At 46.5% G+C, this 16,975-nt stretch overlaps 1 pseudogene; it reads right to left on the reverse strand.

Annotated features, from left to right (window-relative positions):
- Positions 1–16,258: 16,258 nt before the first annotated feature.
- On the reverse strand, positions 16,259–16,377 carry LOC134946159 (5S ribosomal RNA; annotated as a pseudogene).
- Positions 16,378–16,975: the final 598 nt, after the last annotated feature.

The following is a 16,975-nucleotide window of genomic DNA, read 5'->3' on the forward strand; positions in this document are numbered from 1 at the left end:
GCTAAGAAGTTTGTAATCGCAATATTGCGAATACATCGTTCGCAATTTTGAGAAGCTAAGATTCACTCCCAGTAGGCGGCGGCTTAGCGTGTGCAATACTGCTAAAATCGCCTTGCGAGCGAACAACTCGGAATGACCTCCAATATTTCAAGTTCTTAGCACTCTGCCCCTATTTATGTACTAGGGACATTGTGCAGACATTACACATACCAGTTTTTTTTGGCTGTGCATGAAATTAGTACCCCATATGTTTTCCTGTATATATAACTGCGTAGTACAGGTTTATATGATTACACCCCTGTAGTTGCTGACATTGTCCCACAACAGGGAGAATACGTCCCAGATAATGTATCAGTCTGTTTGTACCAGTTATGTTAAATGTCCCAGTGTGTTACCATTCACCTCTAGTCCTGTGCTTTTATGCACAGCATTCTATAATTCCTCATAGATCAGATGCTTTTGTGATTTAATAATAAATTTCATGGTAACTCCTCCATTTTCTGTGGTTAATCCGTGAGATTAACACACATTATAACACATATAATAAGTGTAATACTATTCGGGTATAGGTGCAATTATACACTGTATATAGAAATCTATGGCAAGGACAACAATATATTATTACTCATAGTGGATGTACTTATGAATAATTGGGGCTATAAACATTTGTACTCATCATAAGAGCATATTGAATATATAAGAAATAATTGGCGGCACACGATTTGGTTTTAATTATATTTTATTTTCACACAAGACAGAAATCTGTCTAATAAAGATTTTCTTTTCTTCACGTTTTTCTATCTCTATATTGTTTTTTAAATATTTCGCTTTAGTATGGCCGAATAATTAGGCCATAATAATATCATTGGTGGAACACAAATTAGGAATACTCCACGTGGATATTGGTCTTTTTTTGTTTGAGAATATGCACTCAGTAACGAATCTATGAAATTATTGAATTATTTGGAAATGGGATAGAGTGCACCCCAAGAAACTGATCCTTGCTATAATTTATTTTTTCTATGTAATATGTAACATGTAACAGGCTCTACCAGGCGTAATGTGTAGCGCGTAACAGGCTCTACCAGGCGTAATGTGTAACATGTAACGGGCTCTACCAGGTGTAATGTGTAACAGGCTCTACCAGGCATAATGTGTAATGTGTAACAGGTTCTACCAGGTGTAATGTGTAACGTATAATGGGCTCTACCAGGCGTAATGTGTAACATGTAATGGGTTCTGCCAGGCGTAATGTGTAACAGGCTCTACCAGGCGTAATATGTAACGTACTTTGCCAGACGTAATGTGTAACATGTAATGGGCTCTACCAGGTGTAATGTATAAGGTGAAATGGGCTCTACCAAGAGTAATGTGTAATGAGCTCAACCAGGCATAATGTGTGATGTGTAACAGGCTCTACCAGGCATAATGTGTAACCGTCTCTACCGGGCTTAATGTGTAACATGCATAATGGGCTTTACCAGGCGTAATGTGTAATGTGTAATGGGCTCTACCAAACGTAATGTGTGATGTGTAATGGACTCAATCAGGCGTAATGTGTAAAATATATAATGGTCTCTACTAGGCGTAATGTGTATAGGGGCTCTACCAAGTGTAATGTGTACAAGCGGCTCTACCAGTCTTAATGTGTATAATGGGCTCTACCTGGCATAATATGTATAATGGGATCTACCAGGCGTACTGTGTACAAGGGGCCACTCCCAGCTGCTCCATAAAGTTCCATACAGGTGAAAGAGACCTGTCTAAGGTGGCCAGGAGCTAGGGGCGCCAAATTTTATATTTTATCTTGGCCCCCCCAACCCAAAAACGTTCTGACGCCCCTGTGTACCCCAAATGCATATTATTTGCTAGTGTCTTCTCATGTGTTTTTTCCTATGCTGATGTGGTGCAAAGGTGATTTTACAAATACTGTCCCCCAAATGCATATTACCCGCTAGTGTCTTCTCATGTGGTTTTCCTATGCTGATGTTTTTCAAATGTGATTTTGCTACTGTACCCAGGGGCATAGCCAGACCTTTGCGGGCCCCATATCAACATTTTAAAGGGTCCCCTTTCCAAATGCTTCTAGAGACACACCTCTCTGTTGTCGTTGTTAATTTTATGCCCACTAATAGTACCCTAGTTGATTTTCTGAACCATAGTTGTACCCTAGTTCACATTATGTCTAATTGTAGGTCTGTCAGTACACATTATGCAACACAGCACCCCCAATACACATTATGAGATACAGTGTCCCCAGTTCATATTATGCCATGTTACAGTGACCCCAGTTCATATTATGCCACACTATAGTGCCTCCACTTCAGATTGTGCCACATTACAGTGCCTCAGTTCATATTATGTAACATTATAATGCCCTCCAGTTCATTTTATACCACATTAAAATGAGCAGGTCCGGGTGCATAGCTAGATATATTGCCAGCCCCAAGGCAAACGTTTTTACCCCTATTTATTTACCACTGGGGCAAAATGTATATAAACAGAAGTAACTTTGACAGAGAAGGTGGGCCCCTCTCAGCTCTGGGCCCCATAGCAGCTGCACTCCCTGCACCTATGGTAGCTACACCTATGACTGCACCCCAAATGCATATTACCCGCTAGTGTCTTCTCATGTGGTTTACCTATGCTGATGTGGTGCAAAGGTGATTTTGCTAGTGCGCCACAAATGCATATTATTTGCTAGTGTCTTCCCATGTGTTATTTCTATGGTGATGTTTTTCAAATGTGATTTTGCTACTGTACCCCAAATGCATATTACCAGCTAGTGTGTTCTCATGTGGCATTCACCACCGCCATTAGAATCACACTGAAGTACATACTTACCTACTTCCTGGCTGCACTCTCTCGGAGAGAGCAGCCAGGTCGGCTCAGTAGGGGGGCGGGACAAGGCAATGACGAGCAGAGGGGGCAGGGTGGAGTGGGGTGGAGGCAGAACGGGGTTGTGGTTAATGCATCATGTCATTAAGGCCACGCCCCCGCTCTGTAATTCCAATATTACCAGCATTATACTGCAGGGGGCGAGGCTATGATGACGCGATTCAACAAGAATCGCGTCATCGACTGCCCGGCTCACCAACTTTACTCACTAAGTGGGTGGCTGGGCAGGGGGGACCAGAAGAATCGGGAGACTTGCCTGCTCTTCCTGGAGGCCAGGAGGGTCACATGATTTTCGGGAGCATCCCGGCCATTCCGGTAGAGTAGGCAAGTATGCTGAAGCACCCCTTGTAGTTATAATAGAAGAACCCGCTGTTGGCAGGTGTGGTAATATGGATATGCTTGCCGTCGACAGCACCTCCGGAGTTAGGGAGCTGCCAATGGTTCTCAAATTCATCCCCAATGGCTATCCTCTCTTCCGTGCTTGTCGGAACGGTAAAGGAAACAAAAAACAAAACAAAAAGACTATACATTAATGCAGGAATTTTTCTTTTTCTCTTATAACAGACACCTATCATTCCCAGCACCCCGGAACCGAGTCCCTCAACAACTCTCACCCCCCTGCCAAAGAAACAGCACCAAAAAAAGCAGCACAACCAGGAGGAGGACCCACTAACAAACCAGGCAAGGGATGCTTTATTGAAGCCACTGAATGAAAGTGACTGATTTGGAACATGTCAGCAATGCGCATAGAGCCGTGGACACTGAACAGAGATTGTTATTTGAACGATTGACATCTGAGCTAATTTTTAAAGGGCGCAACTGTCTCCTGACCATAGAGAAGAGCACAACATTCGGCCCCATTGTTCCTCCCACCCCCCAGCTCCACTCCCCCCCTACTATTCCACCCAAACCTATCCCCAGACATACTTTGCACCAACGCCCGACTACACCCCCTCCTACCAACCAGCCCCCTCCTACCAACCTGCACTCCCACCAACCTCCTACCAACCTGCTCCCACACCAACCACCTCATGCCAACGTGCTCCAACACCCACCTCCTCCTACCAACCTGGTCTTCCACCAACTGCCTCCTACCAATATGCTTCAATACACACTACCTACTACCAACCTGCTCCCCCACCCACCTCCTCCAACTAACTGCTGCACCACCCACCTCCTCCAAACAACCTGCTGCTGCACCACCCACCTGCTCTAACCAACCTGCTGTGCACCACCCACCTCCTCCAAACAACCTGCTGCTGCACCACCCACCTCCTAACCAACCTGCTGCTGCACCACCCACCTCCTCCAAACAACCTGCTGCTGCACCACCCACCTCTTCTAACCAACCTGCTGCTGCATCACCCACATCCTCCAACCAACCTGCTCGACCACCCTCCTACCGCGGTGTATTTTCTGCTTTTCTGGAATCTGAGAAGGACAGTACAGAATTGTTTGCACTGTGACGTCGTCGTCCCCAAGTCATCTGCAAGTATACCAATCTGCAAATATGTACAACGCCTCAAAAATGTATTTTAAAAATATCTGTAAATCACAACTGGACTCGTCTCTAGGTGTCTGGTGAAATTGTATGTCTAGTCACTTACTGTTCTTAGCTTACTCATGAATGGCCCCACCGCCTCTCCACATGCATGTGGACACAAGTATTAGATCAACTCCAATTACGATAAGAGCAGTTGCAGTATGGCAAATCTTATGCAAATTATAGTTTTATAGGAAACAAATGTATTTATGCCGAACCATAATTTGCTAGGACTGAGTCCCACTAGCTGCTCAATTGCTAGGCTCGCTGCTGTGTAATACAGTTACTTGGAGACTATGTGCCACTGTTAATAGTGAATTTGCAGAGGAGAGCTTTCTAGTAAATAAGAGAAAAGATTATGAGGCTACAACGCCATACTTAAAAGAGATGGTGCTGTTCTGGGGGCATCCATTCCTATGGCGTAAAGCAATTACACACATTACCAACGGTAATGCCTACATTCCCATAACATCAGTGCATGGAGCTGACAGTAATTGGGATACACTCCAGACACTTCTTAATACAAACATGAAAAAGTACCTCTTAGAAATGGAAAAAAAGCAATGTGACATTTTTCATAATTATGAGCAATTTGAAATATTAATCTTCATTCAGCTTTCACTGTAGGCAGCGAGATTACTTCTAGGGAGCATCTAGTTAATGATGGTTGTGTGATAAAACGTTTTTCAAAAATGATTTCAGCTCTTGAAAAAGCTGGAGAAACATTTCTGAAGAGCATCATCGACCTCGAAATACATCAATTCCTGACAGATGCTAACAATCAGATACAGTGATTATTCCTGCTCTACAAACTGGGTGTTACTAGGGTATTAGCCACACTGAGCTTCTCAAATGTCTTTATAATGAAAAAGTAAAAATAATATAAATTTTATATATATATATATATCAGAAACATTATTGAAAATCTCTCACTCAAGCTTCAAAAAACAACTTGATTATAACTATTACGAAGAGAATTGATTTGCAGAAGACTCTTGTGTGGGTGCACTCTTGTATTAATTTGTTTATGTGAAAATATAAAAACACAACTTTTATTATCTAATTAATTTAAGACAAAATCCACACTTACATACTGTAGTCCACCACAATTAATCAATGAAATATAATGGTACATACATATGACTCAGCCCGCCAGCATCTCCGAGAGATACCATATATAATTGGTGTGGCTGATTAGGATAGAAAGGCTAGAGCGGGTATCAGCAGAAGCCAATTAATTTGTTGATTGGAAAATTTGGAAATGTTCTGGTTAGTCTATGCTGATAGACTTGAGGAGGGATGTAGACACTATGGGGTATATTTACTAAGGTCCCGATTTTGACCGAGATGCCGTTTTTTCTTCAAAGTGTCATCTCGGTAATTTACTAAGCAAAAATCTCGGCAGTGATGAGGGCATTCGTAATATTTTGGAAGTGCTAGGAAAAAATCACGAATCAATACACCATCGGTCAAATACGCCTGCAATTTGGTAGAAATCGGGAATTTACTAAAAAGTGCAAAACACAAACACTGCCGACGATAGCCAAACACTGCCGTGATGAAAAACAAATCGTGAAAAAGTGCTAAAAAAAAACAGACCTGCTTTTTTATCCCGTGTTTGTATAGGCATGCACGGATCCATGAGATCCGTGCATGTTTTTCAGTGGGAAGGGGTGGGAAATGTTATAATTTTTCCAAAAATAAAATGCGTGGGGTCCCCCCTCCTAAACCAAACCAGCCTCGGGCTCTTTGAGCCGGCCCTGGTTGCAAAAATATGGGAAAAAAATTGACAGGGGTTCCCCCATATTTAAGCAACCAGCACCGGGCTCTGCGCCTGGTCCTGGTTCCAAAAATACGGGGGACAAAAAGCGTAGGGGTCCCCCGTATTTTTAAACCAGCACCGGGCTCCACTAGCTGGACAGATAATGCCACAGCCGGGGGTCACTTTTATACAGTGCCTTGCGGCCGTGGCATCAAATATCCAACTAGTCACCCCTGGCCGGGGTACCCTGGGGGAGTGGGGACCCCTTCAATCAAGGGGTCCCCCCCCAGCCACCCAAGGGCCAGAGGTGAAGCCCGAGGCTGTCCCCCCCATCCAATAGGCTGCGGATGGGGGGCTGATAGCCTTTGTTGAAAGTAATGAATATTGTTTTTAGTAGCAGTACTACAAGTCCCAGCAAGCCTCCCCCGCAAGCTGGTACTTGGAGAACCACAAGTACCAGCATGCGGCGGAAAACCGGGCCCGCTGGTACCTGTAGTACTACTACTAAAAAAATACCCCAATAAAGACATTACACACACACCTTGAAAGTATAACTTTAATGCATACATACACACCACCATATACACATACTTACCTTATGTTCACACGAGGGTCGGTCCTCTTCTCCAGTAGAATCCAAGGTGTACCTGTTGAAAAAATCCTACTCACCAAATCCAGTGTAGAGGGCTCCTCGGATAATCCATTTGTAATCCACGTATTTGTAAAAATAAAAAAACGGGACACCCGACCACGAACTGAAAGGGGCCCCATGTTTTCACATGGGACCCCTTTCCCCGAATGCCAGAAACTCCCTCTGACTGATGTCTAAGTGGGTTTCTTCAGCCAATCAGAGAGCGCCACGTTGTGGCACCCTCCTGATCGGCTGTGTGCTCCTGTACTGTCTGACAGGCGGCACACGGCAGTGTTACAATGTAGCGCCTATGCGCTCCATTGTAACCAATGGTGGGAACTTTGAGGTCAGCGGTGAGGTCACTTTCGGTCAACCGCTGACCTCAAACTTCCCACCATTGGTTACAATGGAGCGCATAGGCGCTACATTGTAACACTGCCGTGTGCCGACTCTCAGACAGTACAGGAGCACACAGCCGATCAGGAGGGTGCCACAACGTGGCGCTCCCTGATTGGCTGAAGAAACCCACTTAGACATCAGTCAGAGGGGGTTTCTGGCATTCGGGGAAAGGGGTCCCATGTGAAAACATGGGGGCCCTTTCAGTTCGTGGTCGGGTGTCCCGTTTTTTTATTTTTACAAATACGTGGATTACAAATGGATTATCCGAGGAGCCCTCTACACTGGATTTGGTGAGTAGGATTTTTTCAACAGGTACACCTTGGATTCTACTGGAGAAGAGGACCGACCCTCGTGTGAACATAAGGTAAGTATGTGTATATGGTGGTGTGTATGTATGCATTAAAGTTATACTTTCAAGGTGTGTGTGTGTAATGTCTTTATTGGGGTATTTTTTTAGTAGCAGTACTACAGGTACCATCGGGCCCGGTTTTCCGCCGCATGCTGGTACTTGTGGTTCTCCAAGTACCAGCTTGCGGGGGAGGCTTGCTGGGACTTGTAGTACTGCTACTAAAAACAATATTCATTACTTTCAACAAAGGCTATCAGCCCCCCATCCGCAGCCTATTGGATGGGGGGGGACAGCCTCGGCCTTCACCCCTGGCCCTTGGGTGGCTGGGGGGGGGACCCCTTGATTGAAGGGGTCCCCACTCCCCCAGGGTACCCCGGCCAGGGGTGACTAGTTGGATATTTGATGCCACGGCCGCAAGGCACTGTATAAAAGTGACCCCCGGCTGTGGCATTATCTGTCCAGCTAGTGGAGCCCGGTGCTGTTTTCAAAAATACGGGGGACCCCTACGCTTTTTGTCCCCCGTATTTTTGGAACCAGGACCAGGCGCAGAGCCCGGTGCTGGTTGCTTAAATATGGGGGAACCCCTGTCAATTTTTTCCCCATATTTTTGCAACCAGGGCCGGCTCAAAGAGCCCGAGGCTGGTTTGGCTTAGGAGGGGGGACCCCACGCAATTTTTTAAAAAAGTTTAAACATTTTTTTTTCCACAAGGTGCACAATAAAGCCCTGCACGGATCTCTCAGATCCGGCCGAGATTCATTGTATTAAAGTCGGCAGTGTTTTACAAGTCACTCACGTAAAACACTGCCTAAAAAAACGAATGACATCGACATCGGAAAAACCGAAAATGCAGAATACGGCAGCTTAGTAAATCAGTCGTAATCAATTCAAAAAGTTGCATATTTACACTTTCGATGTCATTCGTGATTGAACTTTGACCTCAAACGGGAAAATACGATTCTTAGTAAATTTACCCCTATGGCTCTACACCCTAATCCTATTCAACCAGCACAAGCTCAGCTTGTGTTAATAAGACCTCAAGGGTCAATGGACTGGACTGTTGTAGGGAGTATAGATCCTTGATTGTATTGACATTGTCAGATCTATGAAGTATCAGGGAAGGCGGTACTTAAGAAGAATATTTAGTGTCAAGTAAAAGGATGAGCTAAAGGGATGTATAGGTCATTGGTACGGCCTCATCTAGAATACTGTATTCAGTTCTGGAGGCCATATCTTCTAAAGGATATTAATACATTAGAAACTGTACAAAGGAGGGCAACTAAAATGGTGCATGGCCTACATCACAAAACATACCCAGAAAGACTAAGAAATCTCAATATGTATAGTTTGGAGCAGAGAAGGGAAAGGGGAGACATGATAGAAACTTTCAAATATATGAAGGGTTTTAACAAAGTCCAGGAGGGAAACATTCTCCAAATGAAGAGAAGCAATAGGACACGAGGACATGCACTGAGACTGGAGGGGAGGGGGGGGGGGTTCAGGGGAAATTTGCGGAAAAATTATTTCACAGAAAGGGTAGTGGACAAGTGGAATAGCCTCCCATCAGAGGTGGTAGAGGCTAAGACAGTAGAGCAATTTAAACATGCATGGGATAGACATAATGATATCCTTACAAAGAAATAAGGATCAAATAAGGTTAGTGATAAAAAATAATATAAAAATAAAATAAAATAAGGGGCATGTCACAACTGAGGGCCTGAGCTGACGGAAGGCAGCCTCAGTTGTAGGGGCTGAGATGTACCGGAACCTGGGAGGTTGTATCAGACCCCTGGACATGTAAGTAACATGAAGAGAAACCGCCCGAAGGCGTGACCACGACAACTTGAGTAAAAGTCAATGATATTTATTTATGACAAACTCCATGCATCACAGTAGCAGTAAAAAGTAACATAAAAATCAGCAGAGAAATAATAATACAGTTCCTGGGTACTACAGGGTGGCAGGGACCACAGGGCTCTGGTGGTATGAGACAGTTCTTATTATCTGCAAGTTGGAAAGTCCTTACCAGGCTCAACTGTAGCAATGAGGAAAGCCCAGGGTCGTACCAGCTGGTGTTCCAGGGAAAGCTGGACTGCTGTAGATAAAATGCTGCTGTGGGTACTGGTTAGAACCAGACAGATGTTGGCACGGAGTGGATACTGGCTGGAACCAGTTAAATAATAAATAAAGCTTGAGAGCGATGCAATGTAGATGAAATGTAGAATTTGAGAGCGGAGAAATAATAATACCGGTGGAGAGTGGTAAACTGCAGAAAGGACACCGGCCCTTTAAGAGAAGCTGTACACTGCTGGAAGCTGAGCTGGAAGCAGGTGATGTTGTAGCTGGAAACAGGTGAGTCCAGAATGGATCGGAGAGTCAGGCTACACCGCAGATGGAATGCTGGTGCGGGTCTCTATAGCAGAAGTCTGGAGACAGGAGCTGGAACCTGAAAGACATTCACAGAAGAGAGACAAACTGGAACTAGGTTTGACAACCAAAGCACTGACGCCTTCCTTGCTCAGGCACAACCTATTTATACCTGCAGCAAGGAAGGCATTGGCTAGGCAATTATGCAAATTAATAATACTGACAACGGATTGGTAGGAATGATCAGCTGACAGAATCCAAGATGGCTGCGCCCATGCAGACACTTGGAGGGAAGTTTGGATTGTAATCCATGTGGTCTGGAAAACAGTAATGGCGGCGCCGGCCACCGGAGACAGGAGACGCCAGGCTGACAGATGCACATCCGACTACGCGGACACAGCGGAGGCCGCGGCTGACATAATCGCCACTCTGAATGCAGAAGCTCAGGGGCGGAGGCCGCGGGAGACGCCATGCCAGATGTATAAGGCGTTACTGTGACTGCGTCCAGAGAGACAGGAGAGGATGCGGGAATGTGCACATCAGGATAACAGATGGGATCCGGTCCTGGAGCGCTGAGCCAGCCTTAGGAGGCATCTGATAGGTAAGAAATGGCGTCCAGATACCCGGATCGTGACAGCACCCCCCCCTTTAGGAGTGGCCCCAGGACACTTCTTTGGCTTTTGAGGAAACTTGGAATGGAATCTCCGGACCAAGGCAGGAGCATGGACATCAGAAGCATTGGTCCATGAACGTTCCTCAGGGCCATAACCCTTCCAGTCAATAAGATACTGAAGTTGACCGTAACGGTGACGTGAGTCCAGGATCTTGGCTACTTCATACTCAACGCCTCGTTGAGTTTGGACTTTCGGAGTTGGAGGAAGTGAGGAATGAAACCGATTCAAGATTAGCGGTTTCAACAGGGAAACATGGAATGTCCTGGGTATCTTTAAGAAGGGAGGCAACTGGAGTCTGTAAGCAACAGGATTGATGACTTGATCAATTTTAAAAGGACCGATGTAGCGAGGTGCAAACTTCATACTGGGAACTCTAAACCTCAAATTCTTCGTGGATAACCATACCCGATCACCCACCTTGAGAGCAGGAACTGCTCGACGCTTCTTATCCGCAAACTTCTTGTACCTGAATGATGCCTTGAGCAGAGCTGATCGTACGCTCTTCCAGATATTGGCAAACTGATGCAAGGTGATATCCACTGCGGGAACAGAAGTTGCTGGAAGCGGTTGGAACTCAGGGACTTTAGGGTGGAATCCAAAGTTGGTGAAGAATGGTGTTGAAGAAGATGAAGAATGATACTGGTTGTTATGACAGAACTCGGCCCAGGGAAGTAATTGAACCCAGTCATCTTGAGAGGAGGACACATAGATGCGGAGGAAGGACTCCAAGTCCTGATTCACCCTCTCAGTTTGACCATTGGTCTGAGGATGGTAAGCCGTGGAAAACTTTAGCTTGACTTGGAGGGCTTGACATAAACTTCGCCAGAATTTGGCTGTGAATTGAACTCCTCGATCTGAGATAATTTCTTCTGGAAGACCGTGGAGTCGAAAGATCTCTTGTATGAATACTTGAGCCAACTTGGAAGCTGACGGAAGACCGGTGAGAGGAATGAAGTGTGCCATCTTGGTGAACCGGTCAACTACCACCCAGATGGTATTAAACTTGTTGCACATGGGCAAATCTGTAATAAAATCCATCAACAAATGGGTCCATGGTCGACGGGGAACAGATAGTGGAACCAGTTGCCCCGCAGGCGACTGGCGGGATACTTTATGTTGAGCACACTTTGGGCAAGATGCAATAAACTCCAAAACGTCCTTTTTCAGAGTTGGCCACCAATAGGACCTAGAGATAAACTCCAGGGTTTTTTGGATACCTGTATGTCCGGCAAAGCGGGAAGCATGGGCCCAATGCATGAGCTTCTTCCTTAGTGTCGGCTTCACAAAACTTTTCCCTGATGGGGGCGTAGAGTCCATCCCTACCGTGGAGAATGCCAACGGACTTATAATAGGATGCTTGTCTGAAGACTCTGACTCATTTTCTTGCTCCCATGAGCGGGAAAGGGCATCGGCCTTGCGATTCTGAGAGCCCGGACAGAACTGGAGTTTAAAGTCGAACCTGGAAAAGAAAAGTGCCCATCTGGCCTGACGAGGGTTGAGACATTGTGCGCCTTTCAGATATAGAAGGTTCTTGTGGTCTGTAAGGATGGTGATTGAATGAGAAGCTCCCTCCAACAGATATCTCCACTCCTCTAGAGCGAGCTTGATGGCTAGCAACTCCTGGTCGCCAATGGCATAGTTGCGCTCCGCTGGGGAGAACTTCCGTGAGAAGAAACTGCAAGGATGTAAATGGCCATCTTTAGCCCTCTGAGATAACACCGCTCCTACTCCAACGGAGGAGGCATCCACCTCTAGGATGAAAGGAGAGTCGATGTCAGGCTGTTTCAGGACAGGCGCAGAGATGAACCTCTGTTTTAAAAGATGAAAAGCTTGCATGGCTTCTTCAGACCACTTGGACGGGTTAGCACCCTTCTTGGTGAAAGCAGTAATAGGCGCCACAATGGTGGAAAAGTCTTGTATAAACTTTCAGTAATAATTGGCGAACCCTAAGAACCTCTGGACCCCTTTGAGGGTTAAGGGTACCGGCCAATTCTGGATTGCTTGTAGTTTCTCAGGATCCATCTCTAGTCCGGAACCGGACACAATGTACCCTAGAAACGGAATGGACTTGACTTCAAAGACGCATTTCTCTAATTTGCAATAGAGATGATTGACACGGAGACGGGACAGAACCTCCTTTACCCAAAAACGATGTTCCTCTAAATTGTTGGCAAAAATGAGGATATCATCTAGATAGACCACGACATGTCGGTATAGAATGTCTCTGAAGATCTCATTGACGAAATGCTGGAAGACAGCTGGAGCATTGCTCAATCGAAGGGCATGACGAGGTACTCATAATGTCCGTCACGGGTGTTAAATGCGGTCTTCCACTCGTCACCCTCACGGATCCGGATGAGATTGTATGCACCTCTCAAGTCCAGCTTTGTAAAGATGGTAGCTCCGCTAACTCTGTCAAAGAGCTCGGTAATCAGGGGTAAAGGATAGCGGTTCTTGATGGTAATGTCGTTCAAACCTCTGTAGTCGATGCACGGCCGCAGACCACCATCTTTCTTTTTTACAAAAAAGAAGCCTGCGCCGGCTGGAGAAGAAGAAGGTCGAATGAACCCCTTTGCTAGGTTCTCTTTAATGTATTCCTCCATAGAATGCGTCTCGGGCAGAGACAACGGATAAGTTCGGCCTCGAGGTGGAACCTTCCCTGGAACGAGATCAATCGGGCAGTCCCATTCTCTATGAGGAGGAAGGATATCAGCAGAAGCTTTACTGAACACATCCGTGAAATCTTGATATGGAGGAGGTGGAACATCAGACGACCTGGGGGAGGAAGAACAGACAGGCAACACTTTAAACAAACATGTCTCAGCACAGGAGGGACCCCATGCCAGGATTTGCGTAGTCGTCCAATCAATTGTAGGATTGTGAAGACGGAGCCATGGAAGGCCCAGGACCACAGGATGTGTGGCTCTTGGAATCACTAAAAGAGAAATAAGTTCGGAATGAAGAACTCCCACTCTCAGACGAACTGGTAGAGTCCTTAGAGCAATAACTGTATCAAAAATTTTACTGCCATCCACGGCAGTTAAGGAAAAGGAGGAAGGAAGTCTCTCGGTGGGTAGGGACCACCGTTTAACATAGGCTTCGGTAATAAAGTTCCCAGCTGCTCCGGAATCCAGGAGGGCAATGACGTTCTGATAACGTTGAGCAACTTGAAGCGAGACTGGGAGATTACAATCTTGAGGAGATGGAGAGGAGATCATTACTCCTAGCCGGCCCTCTCCTTGGCGAGCTAGGATTTGAAGTTTCCCGGACGTTTGGGACAGGCATGAATAGTGTGAGACGGGGCTGCACAATACAGACAGAGAGACTCAGAGAGACGTCTTCGGCGCTCAGCAGGAGTTAAACGGGAACGGCCAATTTGCATGGGTTCATCTTTAGTTGGTGACAGTTGGCGAGGAGGAGGAGCAGAAGATTTTGGAGCAGATGATCTTCCACGCTCAGTTGCTCTCTCTCTGAAACGTAAGTCAACTTTTGTACAAAGTGAGATTAGCTCATCTAACTTAGAGGGTAAGTCTCTGGTAGCTAACTCATCTTTAATACGCTCGGATAAACCATGCCAGAATGCAGCATATAGGGCCTCGTCGTTCCATGCCAGTTCAGATGCCAGGATCTGGAACTGTATAAGATATTGTCCTACAGTATGTGATCCCTGGCGTAAACGGAGAATCTCAGACGAAGCTGAAGTTACCCGGCCTGGCTCGTCGAAGATGCGCCTGAATGTTGACACGAATGCAGTGTAAGAAGATAGCAGGGTGTCGGACCTCTCCCATAACGGTGATGCCCAATCAAGGGCTGAGCCACTGAGAAGAGAGATAATGTAGGCAATTTTTGTACGGTCACTGGGAAAATTGCCAGGTTGTAGCTCAAACTGAATCTCACACTGGTTGAGAAATCCCCTGCAGAATCTTGGAGATCCGTCAAATTTTGCTGGCGTTGGAAGATGAAGACGTGGAGCAGAAATGGGTAAGGTGGGTGGGGTTATAGCTGGAGTCACTGTGGTTGACGCACCGGACGCGTCTGATCCACGGAGAGTTGTCTGAATCCCATCCAGCCGAGTAGAGAAATCCTGGAGACAGCGGATGATGTGGCCCTGTGCAGCCTCCTGATGTTCAAGTCGGGCTGCCAGTTCTTGCATCGGCCTGGCCGCTTGATCCTGGTCTCCGGCTGGATTCCTTTGGTCAGTGCTTACTGTCACAACTGAGGGCCTGAGCTGACGGAAGGCAGCCTCAGTTGTAGGGGCAGAGATGTACCGGAACCTGGGAGGTTGTATCAGACCCCTGGACATGTAAGTAACATGAAGAGAAACCGCCCGAAGGCGTGACCACGACAACTTGAGTAAAAGTCAATGATATTTATTTATGACAAACTCCATGCATCACAGTAGCAGTAAAAAGTAACATAAAAATCAGCAGAGAAATAATAATACAGTTCCTGGGTACTACAGGGTGGCAGGGACCACAGGGCTCTGGTGGTATGAGACAGTTCTTATTATCTGCAAGTTGGAAAGTCCTTACCAGGCTCAACTGTAGCAATGAGGAAAGCCCAGGGTCGTACCAGCTGGTGTTCCAGGGAAAGCTGGACTGCTGTAGATAAAATGCTGCTGTGGGTACTGGTTAGAACCAGACAGATGTTGGCACGGAGTGGATACTGGCTGGAACCAGTTAAATAATAAATAAAGCTTGAGAGCGATGCAATGTAGATGAAATGTAGAATTTGAGAGCGGAGAAATAATAATACCGGTGGAGAGTGGTAAACTGCAGAAAGGACACCGGCCCTTTAAGAGAAGCTGTACACTGCTGGAAGCTGAGCTGGAAGCAGGTGATGTTGTAGCTGGAAACAGGTGAGTCCAGAATGGATCGGAGAGTCAGGCTACACCGCAGATGGAATGCTGGTGCGGGTCTCTATAGCAGAAGTCTGGAGACAGGAGCTGGAACCTGAAAGACATTCACAGAAGAGAGACAAACTGGAACTAGGTTTGACAACCAAAGCACTGACGCCTTCCTTGCTCAGGCACAACCTATTTATACCTGCAGCAAGGAAGGCATTGGCTAGGCAATTATGCAAATTAATAATACTGACAACGGATTGGTAGGAATGATCAGCTGACAGAATCCAAGATGGCTGCGCCCATGCAGACACTTGGAGGGAAGTTTGGATTGTAATCCATGTGGTCTGGAAAACAGTAATGGCGGCGCCGGCCACCGGAGACAGGAGACGCCAGGCTGACAGATGCACATCCGACTACGCGGACACAGCGGAGGCCGCGGCTGACGTAATCGCCACTCTGAATGCAGAAGCTCAGGGACGGCGGCGGAGGCCGCGGGAGACGCCATGCCAGATGTATAAGGCGTTACTGTGACTGCGTCCAGAGAGACAGGAGAGGATGCGGGAATGTGCACATCAGGATAACAGATGGGATCCGGTCCTGGAGCGCTGAGCCAGCCTTAGGAGGCATCTGATAGGTAAGAAATGGCGTCCAGATACCCGGATCGTGACAGGGCAGACTAGATGGGCCAAGTGGTTCTTATCTGCCGACAAATTCTATGTTTCTATGTTTCTATGATGATTGGAGAAAAAATGTGGTGATCCTGCTGTTGGTGTATAGTCAAGATAGGTCATGAATTACAACACCGGGTATTCTCTGGGGGTCCCCCTCACAGATACTGGCCCAGCCCACCACCGTTTAGCTTCCAAGATCGGACGAGATCGGGCTCTGTCGGTGGGGTATGGTAGTAATTTCTTGGGCCCACTATGACCGACTTACCAATGAGAGTGCACCTAAGGAAGATTTAGGAGAGAAAACAGAAAAAGTGGCGTATCTGCTGTCTATGTTAGGCATAGGATGACCCTGTGGATCATAGATGAGAGTCCGCCGATATAATGGAGTGGAAAAATAGAGAAAAAGAGAAGGTAGAAAAGAAGAAAAAGGAATGAATTGGGACTGTCACAGGTGTCAGCATTGATATCAGGCCAGAACTATGTCCAAATTGAGGTAGCTAGCTAGGTTGGATTCCTAGGTCACTGGTAGCTAGCTAGGTTGGATTCCTAGGTCACTGGAGGGGGTTAATCCTTTTACACTGGGCGGCGACCCTGGTTAACACAGTAATAACCCAGGTCTTTGTGGTGGTTTATAGACCTGGACTTCCGGACTTCCGGTTCCGGGTTCGCATGGGCTAGCAGGCTAACACCGGAGCTCCGCTTCCCGCCCGCGAACGACACCTTCTAACGGCTGTTCACAGCCTCCAACACCGCCAGCATACTACTGCGATCCAGGTGCTCCCTGATGGATCGCTTTGTGACCTCTGCAGCTCAGCCGGGACAGCCCGCACCGCGTCA

Source organism: Pseudophryne corroboree, chromosome 7, assembly GCF_028390025.1.
Source record: "Pseudophryne corroboree isolate aPseCor3 chromosome 7, aPseCor3.hap2, whole genome shotgun sequence".
NCBI lineage: Eukaryota > Metazoa > Chordata > Amphibia > Anura > Myobatrachidae > Pseudophryne > Pseudophryne corroboree.